This window comes from Gadus chalcogrammus, chromosome 12 (assembly GCF_026213295.1).
Source record: "Gadus chalcogrammus isolate NIFS_2021 chromosome 12, NIFS_Gcha_1.0, whole genome shotgun sequence".
In the NCBI taxonomy this organism is placed as follows: domain Eukaryota; kingdom Metazoa; phylum Chordata; class Actinopteri; order Gadiformes; family Gadidae; genus Gadus; species Gadus chalcogrammus.
In genome coordinates, this window is record NC_079423.1 from 5,972,247 (window position 1) to 5,981,136 (window position 8,890).

Here is an 8,890-nt window from a genome sequence, read left to right on the forward strand (position 1 = left end):
TCCTTATGTGCTACTGTATAAAACCTGGTTTTGCGCCTGCACTAATTGCTTACGGCCATACCACCCTGAACACGCCCGATCTCGTCTGATCTCGGAAGCTAAGCAGGGTCGGGCCTGGTTAGTACTTGGATGGGAGACCGCCTGGGAATACCAGGTGCTGTAAGCTTTTTCTTTTTCAACTCGAGCTCATTGACTCCGTGGCCTACCGTGGCGTACCGTGACCTGATGTTTACTGCCAACCGCTTTGGAGGATTTAAGCAACATACAAAAACTGACAACGTCTCTCAAAACTATTTTTGTGAAACATGAGGACAGTATAGTGATACTGCCAGCAGGGAGCACCAGAGAGCTGAACCGACAGTTGTACATTTCTTAAACTTTCACCAACACAAACACGCACGCTCACTTCAGATCATGGGAGGACGTCAAAAAATCACCACCCATTCTCTGACACTTTAACCGTTAACCTTGGTTCAAACATTTAACATCACACGCACACGCAGTGTATTTCAGATAATTAATGAATTCAGATGTCACAATGATCGTTTACATGGATAAGGAGTCCTACTGAATCAATTACTGCCGTTTATATCTAACTAATGATTGTTTTTGTAAAAGTGTAACGTCGAGCCTCAGCAGCTTTCTCACTCCTTATGTGCTACTGTATAAAACCTGGTTTTGCGCCTGCACTAATTGCTTACGGCCATACCACCCTGAACACGCCCGATCTCGTCTGATCTCGGAAGCTAAGCAGGGTCGGGCCTGGTTAGTACTTGGATGGGAGACCGCCTGGGAATACCAGGTGCTGTAAGCTTTTTCTTTTTCAACTCGAGCTCATTGACTCCGTGGCCTACCGTGGCGTACCGTGACCTGATGTTTACTGCCAACCGCTTTGGAGGATTTAAGCAACATACAAAAACTGACAACGTCTCTCAAAACTATTTTTGTGAAACATGAGGACAGTATAGTGATACTGCCAGCAGGGAGCACCAGAGAGCTGAACCGACAGTTGTACATTTCTTAAACTTTCACCAACACAAACACGCACGCTCACTTCAGATCATGGGAGGACGTCAAAAAATCACCACCCATTCTCTGACACTTTAACCGTTAACCTTGGTTCAAACATTTAACATCACACGCACACGCAGTGTATTTCAGATAATTAATGAATTCAGATGTCACAATGATCGTTTACATGGATAAGGAGTCCTACTGAATCAATTACTGCCGTTTATATCTAACTAATGATTGTTTTTGTAAAGTGTAACGTCGAGCCTCAGCAGCTTTCTCACTCCTTATGTGCTACTGTATAAAACCTGGTTTTGCGCCTGCACTAATTGCTTACGGCCATACCACCCTGAACACGCCCGATCTCGTCTGATCTCGGAAGCTAAGCAGGGTCGGGCCTGGTTAGTACTTGGATGGGAGACCGCCTGGGAATACCAGGTGCTGTAAGCTTTTTCTTTTTCAACTCGAGCTCATTGACTCCGTGGCCTACCGTGGCGTACCGTGACCTGATGTTTACTGCCAACCGCTTTGGAGGATTTAAGCAACATACAAAAACTGACAACGTCTCTCAAAACTATTTTTGTGAAACATGAGGACAGTATAGTGATACTGCCAGCAGGGAGCACCAGAGAGCTGAACCGACAGTTGTACATTTCTTAAACTTTCACCAACACAAACACGCACGCTCACTTCAGATCATGGGAGGACGTCAAAAAATCACCACCCATTCTCTGACACTTTAACCGTTAACCTTGGTTCAAACATTTAACATCACACGCACACGCAGTGTATTTCAGATAATTAATGAATTCAGATGTCACAATGATCGTTTACATGGATAAGGAGTCCTACTGAATCAATTACTGCCGTTTATATCTAACTAATGATTGTTTTTGTAAAAGTGTAACGTCGAGCCTCAGCAGCTTTCTCACTCCTTATGTGCTACTGTATAAAACCTGGTTTTGCGCCTGCACTAATTGCTTACGGCCATACCACCCTGAACACGCCCGATCTCGTCTGATCTCGGAAGCTAAGCAGGGTCGGGCCTGGTTAGTACTTGGATGGGAGACCGCCTGGGAATACCAGGTGCTGTAAGCTTTTTCTTTTTCAACTCGAGCTCATTGCCTCCGTGGCCTACCGTGGCGTACCGTGACCTGATGTTTACTGCCAACCGCTTTGGAGGATTTAAGCAACATACAAAAACTGACAACGTCTCTCAAAACTATTTTTGTGAAACATGAGGACAGTATAGTGATACTGCCAGCAGGGAGCACCAGAGAGCTGAACCGACAGTTGTACATTTCTTAAACTTTCACCAACACAAACACGCACGCTCACTTCAGATCATGGGAGGACGTCAAAAAATCACCACCCATTCTCTGACACTTTAACCGTTAACCTTGGTTCAAACATTTAACATCACACGCACACGCAGTGTATTTCAGATAATTAATGAATTCAGATGTCACAATGATCGTTTACATGGATAAGGAGTCCTACTGAATCAATTACTGCCGTTTATATCTAACTAATGATTGTTTTTGTAAAAGTGTAACGTCGAGCCTCAGCAGCTTTCTCACTCCTTATGTGCTACTGTATAAAACCTGGTTTTGCGCCTGCACTAATTGCTTACGGCCATACCACCCTGAACACGCCCGATCTCGTCTGATCTCGGAAGCTAAGCAGGGTCGGGCCTGGTTAGTACTTGGATGGGAGACCGCCTGGGAATACCAGGTGCTGTAAGCTTTTTCTTTTTCAACTCGAGCTCATTGACTCCGTGGCGTACCGTGACCTGATGTTTACTGCCAACCGCTTTGGAGGATTTAAGCAACATACAAAAACTGACAACGTCTCTCAAAACTATTTTTGTGAAACATGAGGACAGTATAGTGATACTGCCAGCAGGGAGCACCAGAGAGCTGAACCGACAGTTGTACATTTCTTAAACTTTCACCAACACAAACACGCACGCTCACTTCAGATCATGGGAGGACGTCAAAAAATCACCACCCATTCTCTGACACTTTAACCGTTAACCTTGGTTCAAACATTTAACATCACACGCACACGCAGTGTATTTCAGATAATTAATGAATTCAGATGTCACAATGATCGTTTACATGGATAAGGAGTCCTACTGAATCAATTACTGCCGTTTATATCTAACTAATGATTGTTTTTGTAAAGTGTAACGTCGAGCCTCAGCAGCTTTCTCACTCCTTATGTGCTACTGTATAAAACCTGGTTTTGCGCCTGCACTAATTGCTTACGGCCATACCACCCTGAACACGCCCGATCTCGTCTGATCTCGGAAGCTAAGCAGGGTCGGGCCTGGTTAGTACTTGGATGGGAGACCGCCTGGGAATACCAGGTGCTGTAAGCTTTTTCTTTTTCAACTCGAGCTCATTGACTCCGTGGCCTACCGTGGCGTACCGTGACCTGATGTTTACTGCCAACCGCTTTGGAGGATTTAAGCAACATACAAAAACTGACAACGTCTCTCAAAACTATTTTTGTGAAACATGAGGACAGTATAGTGATACTGCCAGCAGGGAGCACCAGAGAGCTGAACCGACAGTTGTACATTTCTTAAACTTTCACCAACACAAACACGCACGCTCACTTCAGATCATGGGAGGACGTCAAAAAATCACCACCCATTCTCTGACACTTTAACCGTTAACCTTGGTTCAAACATTTAACATCACACGCACACGCAGTGTATTTCAGATAATTAATGAATTCAGATGTCACAATGATCGTTTACATGGATAAGGAGTCCTACTGAATCAATTACTGCCGTTTATATCTAACTAATGATTGTTTTTGTAAAAGTGTAACGTCGAGCCTCAGCAGCTTTCTCACTCCTTATGTGCTACTGTATAAAACCTGGTTTTGCGCCTGCACTAATTGCTTACGGCCATACCACCCTGAACACGCCCGATCTCGTCTGATCTCGGAAGCTAAGCAGGGTCGGGCCTGGTTAGTACTTGGATGGGAGACCGCCTGGGAATACCAGGTGCTGTAAGCTTTTTCTTTTTCAACTCGAGCTCATTGACTCCGTGGCCTACCGTGGCGTACCGTGACCTGATGTTTACTGCCAACCGCTTTGGAGGATTTAAGCAACATACAAAAACTGACAACGTCTCTCAAAACTATTTTTGTGAAACATGAGGACAGTATAGTGATACTGCCAGCAGGGAGCACCAGAGAGCTGAACCGACAGTTGTACATTTCTTAAACTTTCACCAACACAAACACGCACGCTCACTTCAGATCATGGGAGGACGTCAAAAAATCACCACCCATTCTCTGACACTTTAACCGTTAACCTTGGTTCAAACATTTAACATCACACGCACACGCAGTGTATTTCAGATAATTAATGAATTCAGATGTCACAATGATCGTTTACATGGATAAGGAGTCCTACTGAATCAATTACTGCCGTTTATATCTAACTAATGATTGTTTTTGTAAAAGTGTAACGTCGAGCCTCAGCAGCTTTCTCACTCCTTATGTGCTACTGTATAAAACCTGGTTTTGCGCCTGCACTAATTGCTTACGGCCATACCACCCTGAACACGCCCGATCTCGTCTGATCTCGGAAGCTAAGCAGGGTCGGGCCTGGTTAGTACTTGGATGGGAGACCGCCTGGGAATACCAGGTGCTGTAAGCTTTTTCTTTTTCAACTCGAGCTCATTGACTCCGTGGCCTACCGTGGCGTACCGTGACCTGATGTTTACTGCCAACCGCTTTGGAGGATTTAAGCAACATACAAAAACTGACAACGTCTCTCAAAACTATTTTTGTGAAACATGAGGACAGTATAGTGATACTGCCAGCAGGGAGCACCAGAGAGCTGAACCGACAGTTGTACATTTCTTAAACTTTCACCAACACAAACACGCACGCTCACTTCAGATCATGGGAGGACGTCAAAAAATCACCACCCATTCTCTGACACTTTAACCGTTAACCTTGGTTCAAACATTTAACATCACACGCACACGCAGTGTATTTCAGATAATTAATGAATTCAGATGTCACAATGATCGTTTACATGGATAAGGAGTCCTACTGAATCAATTACTGCCGTTTATATCTAACTAATGATTGTTTTTGTAAAGTGTAACGTCGAGCCTCAGCAGCTTTCTCACTCCTTATGTGCTACTGTATAAAACCTGGTTTTGCGCCTGCACTAATTGCTTACGGCCATACCACCCTGAACACGCCCGATCTCGTCTGATCTCGGAAGCTAAGCAGGGTCGGGCCTGGTTAGTACTTGGATGGGAGACCGCCTGGGAATACCAGGTGCTGTAAGCTTTTTCTTTTTCAACTCGAGCTCATTGACTCCGTGGCCTACCGTGGCGTACCGTGACCTGATGTTTACTGCCAACCGCTTTGGAGGATTTAAGCAACATACAAAAACTGACAACGTCTCTCAAAACTATTTTTGTGAAACATGAGGACAGTATAGTGATACTGCCAGCAGGGAGCACCAGAGAGCTGAACCGACAGTTGTACATTTCTTAAACTTTCACCAACACAAACACGCACGCTCACTTCAGATCATGGGAGGACGTCAAAAAATCACCACCCATTCTCTGACACTTTAACCGTTAACCTTGGTTCAAACATTTAACATCACACGCACACGCAGTGTATTTCAGATAATTAATGAATTCAGATGTCACAATGATCGTTTACATGGATAAGGAGTCCTACTGAATCAATTACTGCCGTTTATATCTAACTAATGATTGTTTTTGTAAAAGTGTAACGTCGAGCCTCAGCAGCTTTCTCACTCCTTATGTGCTACTGTATAAAACCTGGTTTTGCGCCTGCACTAATTGCTTACGGCCATACCACCCTGAACACGCCCGATCTCGTCTGATCTCGGAAGCTAAGCAGGGTCGGGCCTGGTTAGTACTTGGATGGGAGACCGCCTGGGAATACCAGGTGCTGTAAGCTTTTTCTTTTTCAACTCGAGCTCATTGACTCCGTGGCCTACCGTGGCGTACCGTGACCTGATGTTTACTGCCAACCGCTTTGGAGGATTTAAGCAACATACAAAAACTGACAACGTCTCTCAAAACTATTTTTGTGAAACATGAGGACAGTATAGTGATACTGCCAGCAGGGAGCACCAGAGAGCTGAACCGACAGTTGTACATTTCTTAAACTTTCACCAACACAAACACGCACGCTCACTTCAGATCATGGGAGGACGTCAAAAAATCACCACCCATTCTCTGACACTTTAACCGTTAACCTTGGTTCAAACATTTAACATCACACGCACACGCAGTGTATTTCAGATAATTAATGAATTCAGATGTCACAATGATCGTTTACATGGATAAGGAGTCCTACTGAATCAATTACTGCCGTTTATATCTAACTAATGATTGTTTTTGTAAAGTGTAACGTCGAGCCTCAGCAGCTTTCTCACTCCTTATGTGCTACTGTATAAAACCTGGTTTTGCGCCTGCACTAATTGCTTACGGCCATACCACCCTGAACACGCCCGATCTCGTCTGATCTCGGAAGCTAAGCAGGGTCGGGCCTGGTTAGTACTTGGATGGGAGACCGCCTGGGAATACCAGGTGCTGTAAGCTTTTTCTTTTTCAACTCGAGCTCATTGACTCCGTGGCCTACCGTGGCGTACCGTGACCTGATGTTTACTGCCAACCGCTTTGGAGGATTTAAGCAACATACAAAAACTGACAACGTCTCTCAAAACTATTTTTGTGAAACATGAGGACAGTATAGTGATACTGCCAGCAGGGAGCACCAGAGAGCTGAACCGACAGTTGTACATTTCTTAAACTTTCACCAACACAAACACGCACGCTCACTTCAGATCATGGGAGGACGTCAAAAAATCACCACCCATTCTCTGACACTTTAACCGTTAACCTTGGTTCAAACATTTAACATCACACGCACACGCAGTGTATTTCAGATAATTAATGAATTCAGATGTCACAATGATCGTTTACATGGATAAGGAGTCCTACTGAATCAATTACTGCCGTTTATATCTAACTAATGATTGTTTTTGTAAAAGTGTAACGTCGAGCCTCAGCAGCTTTCTCACTCCTTATGTGCTACTGTATAAAACCTGGTTTTGCGCCTGCACTAATTGCTTACGGCCATACCACCCTGAACACGCCCGATCTCGTCTGATCTCGGAAGCTAAGCAGGGTCGGGCCTGGTTAGTACTTGGATGGGAGACCGCCTGGGAATACCAGGTGCTGTAAGCTTTTTCTTTTTCAACTCGAGCTCATTGACTCCGTGGCCTACCGTGGCGTACCGTGACCTGATGTTTACTGCCAACCGCTTTGGAGGATTTAAGCAACATACAAAAACTGACAACGTCTCTCAAAACTATTTTTGTGAAACATGAGGACAGTATAGTGATACTGCCAGCAGGGAGCACCAGAGAGCTGAACCGACAGTTGTACATTTCTTAAACTTTCACCAACACAAACACGCACGCTCACTTCAGATCATGGGAGGACGTCAAAAAATCACCACCCATTCTCTGACACTTTAACCGTTAACCTTGGTTCAAACATTTAACATCACACGCACACGCAGTGTATTTCAGATAATTAATGAATTCAGATGTCACAATGATCGTTTACATGGATAAGGAGTCCTACTGAATCAATTACTGCCGTTTATATCTAACTAATGATTGTTTTTGTAAAGTGTAACGTCGAGCCTCAGCAGCTTTCTCACTCCTTATGTGCTACTGTATAAAACCTGGTTTTGCGCCTGCACTAATTGCTTACGGCCATACCACCCTGAACACGCCCGATCTCGTCTGATCTCGGAAGCTAAGCAGGGTCGGGCCTGGTTAGTACTTGGATGGGAGACCGCCTGGGAATACCAGGTGCTGTAAGCTTTTTCTTTTTCAACTCGAGCTCATTGACTCCGTGGCCTACCGTGGCGTACCGTGACCTGATGTTTACTGCCAACCGCTTTGGAGGATTTAAGCAACATACAAAAACTGACAACGTCTCTCAAAACTATTTTTGTGAAACATGAGGACAGTATAGTGATACTGCCAGCAGGGAGCACCAGAGAGCTGAACCGACAGTTGTACATTTCTTAAACTTTCACCAACACAAACACGCACGCTCACTTCAGATCATGGGAGGACGTCAAAAAATCACCACCCATTCTCTGACACTTTAACCGTTAACCTTGGTTCAAACATTTAACATCACACGCACACGCAGTGTATTTCAGATAATTAATGAATTCAGATGTCACAATGATCGTTTACATGGATAAGGAGTCCTACTGAATCAATTACTGCCGTTTATATCTAACTAATGATTGTTTTTGTAAAAGTGTAACGTCGAGCCTCAGCAGCTTTCTCACTCCTTATGTGCTACTGTATAAAACCTGGTTTTGCGCCTGCACTAATTGCTTACGGCCATACCACCCTGAACACGCCCGATCTCGTCTGATCTCGGAAGCTAAGCAGGGTCGGGCCTGGTTAGTACTTGGATGGGAGACCGCCTGGGAATACCAGGTGCTGTAAGCTTTTTCTTTTTCAACTCGAGCTCATTGACTCCGTGGCCTACCGTGGCGTACCGTGACCTGATGTTTACTGCCAACCGCTTTGGAGGATTTAAGCAACATACAAAAACTGACAACGTCTCTCAAAACTATTTTTGTGAAACATGAGGACAGTATAGTGATACTGCCAGCAGGGAGCACCAGAGAGCTGAACCGACAGTTGTACATTTCTTAAACTTTCACCAACACAAACACGCACGCTCACTTCAGATCATGGGAGGACGTCAAAAAATCACCACCCATTCTCTGACACTTTAACCGTTAACCTTGGTTCAAACAT

General features: G+C 44.6%; 14 non-coding genes across 14 annotated transcripts; all 14 read left to right on the top strand.

Annotated features, from left to right (window-relative positions):
• Positions 1-47: 47 nt before the first annotated feature.
• Positions 48-166, top strand: LOC130398251 (5S ribosomal RNA). Its single transcript, XR_008900829.1, has one exon. It is a non-coding gene; the product is annotated as a 5S ribosomal RNA (ribosomal RNA).
• A 529-nt stretch (positions 167-695) lies between these two features.
• LOC130398264 (5S ribosomal RNA) lies at positions 696-814 on the top strand. Its single transcript, XR_008900841.1, has one exon. It is a non-coding gene; the product is annotated as a 5S ribosomal RNA (ribosomal RNA).
• A 528-nt stretch (positions 815-1,342) lies between these two features.
• On the top strand, positions 1,343-1,461 carry LOC130398277 (5S ribosomal RNA). The gene has a single exon (XR_008900854.1). It is a non-coding gene; the product is annotated as a 5S ribosomal RNA (ribosomal RNA).
• Positions 1,462-1,990: 529 nt separating this feature from the next.
• On the top strand, positions 1,991-2,109 carry LOC130398288 (5S ribosomal RNA). The gene has a single exon (XR_008900865.1). It is a non-coding gene; the product is annotated as a 5S ribosomal RNA (ribosomal RNA).
• Positions 2,110-2,638: 529 nt separating this feature from the next.
• Positions 2,639-2,757, top strand: LOC130398299 (5S ribosomal RNA). The gene has a single exon (XR_008900876.1). It is a non-coding gene; the product is annotated as a 5S ribosomal RNA (ribosomal RNA).
• Positions 2,758-3,275: 518 nt separating this feature from the next.
• On the top strand, positions 3,276-3,394 carry LOC130398311 (5S ribosomal RNA). Its single transcript, XR_008900887.1, has one exon. It is a non-coding gene; the product is annotated as a 5S ribosomal RNA (ribosomal RNA).
• A 529-nt stretch (positions 3,395-3,923) lies between these two features.
• Positions 3,924-4,042, top strand: LOC130398322 (5S ribosomal RNA). The gene has a single exon (XR_008900898.1). It is a non-coding gene; the product is annotated as a 5S ribosomal RNA (ribosomal RNA).
• Positions 4,043-4,571: 529 nt separating this feature from the next.
• LOC130398333 (5S ribosomal RNA) lies at positions 4,572-4,690 on the top strand. Its single transcript, XR_008900909.1, has one exon. It is a non-coding gene; the product is annotated as a 5S ribosomal RNA (ribosomal RNA).
• A 528-nt stretch (positions 4,691-5,218) lies between these two features.
• Positions 5,219-5,337, top strand: LOC130398345 (5S ribosomal RNA). Its single transcript, XR_008900920.1, has one exon. It is a non-coding gene; the product is annotated as a 5S ribosomal RNA (ribosomal RNA).
• Positions 5,338-5,866: 529 nt separating this feature from the next.
• On the top strand, positions 5,867-5,985 carry LOC130398357 (5S ribosomal RNA). Its single transcript, XR_008900931.1, has one exon. It is a non-coding gene; the product is annotated as a 5S ribosomal RNA (ribosomal RNA).
• Positions 5,986-6,513: 528 nt separating this feature from the next.
• LOC130398368 (5S ribosomal RNA) lies at positions 6,514-6,632 on the top strand. The gene has a single exon (XR_008900942.1). It is a non-coding gene; the product is annotated as a 5S ribosomal RNA (ribosomal RNA).
• A 529-nt stretch (positions 6,633-7,161) lies between these two features.
• Positions 7,162-7,280, top strand: LOC130398380 (5S ribosomal RNA). Its single transcript, XR_008900953.1, has one exon. It is a non-coding gene; the product is annotated as a 5S ribosomal RNA (ribosomal RNA).
• A 528-nt stretch (positions 7,281-7,808) lies between these two features.
• On the top strand, positions 7,809-7,927 carry LOC130398392 (5S ribosomal RNA). The gene has a single exon (XR_008900965.1). It is a non-coding gene; the product is annotated as a 5S ribosomal RNA (ribosomal RNA).
• Positions 7,928-8,456: 529 nt separating this feature from the next.
• LOC130398403 (5S ribosomal RNA) lies at positions 8,457-8,575 on the top strand. Its single transcript, XR_008900976.1, has one exon. It is a non-coding gene; the product is annotated as a 5S ribosomal RNA (ribosomal RNA).
• The last annotated feature ends 315 nt before the right edge of the window (positions 8,576-8,890 follow it).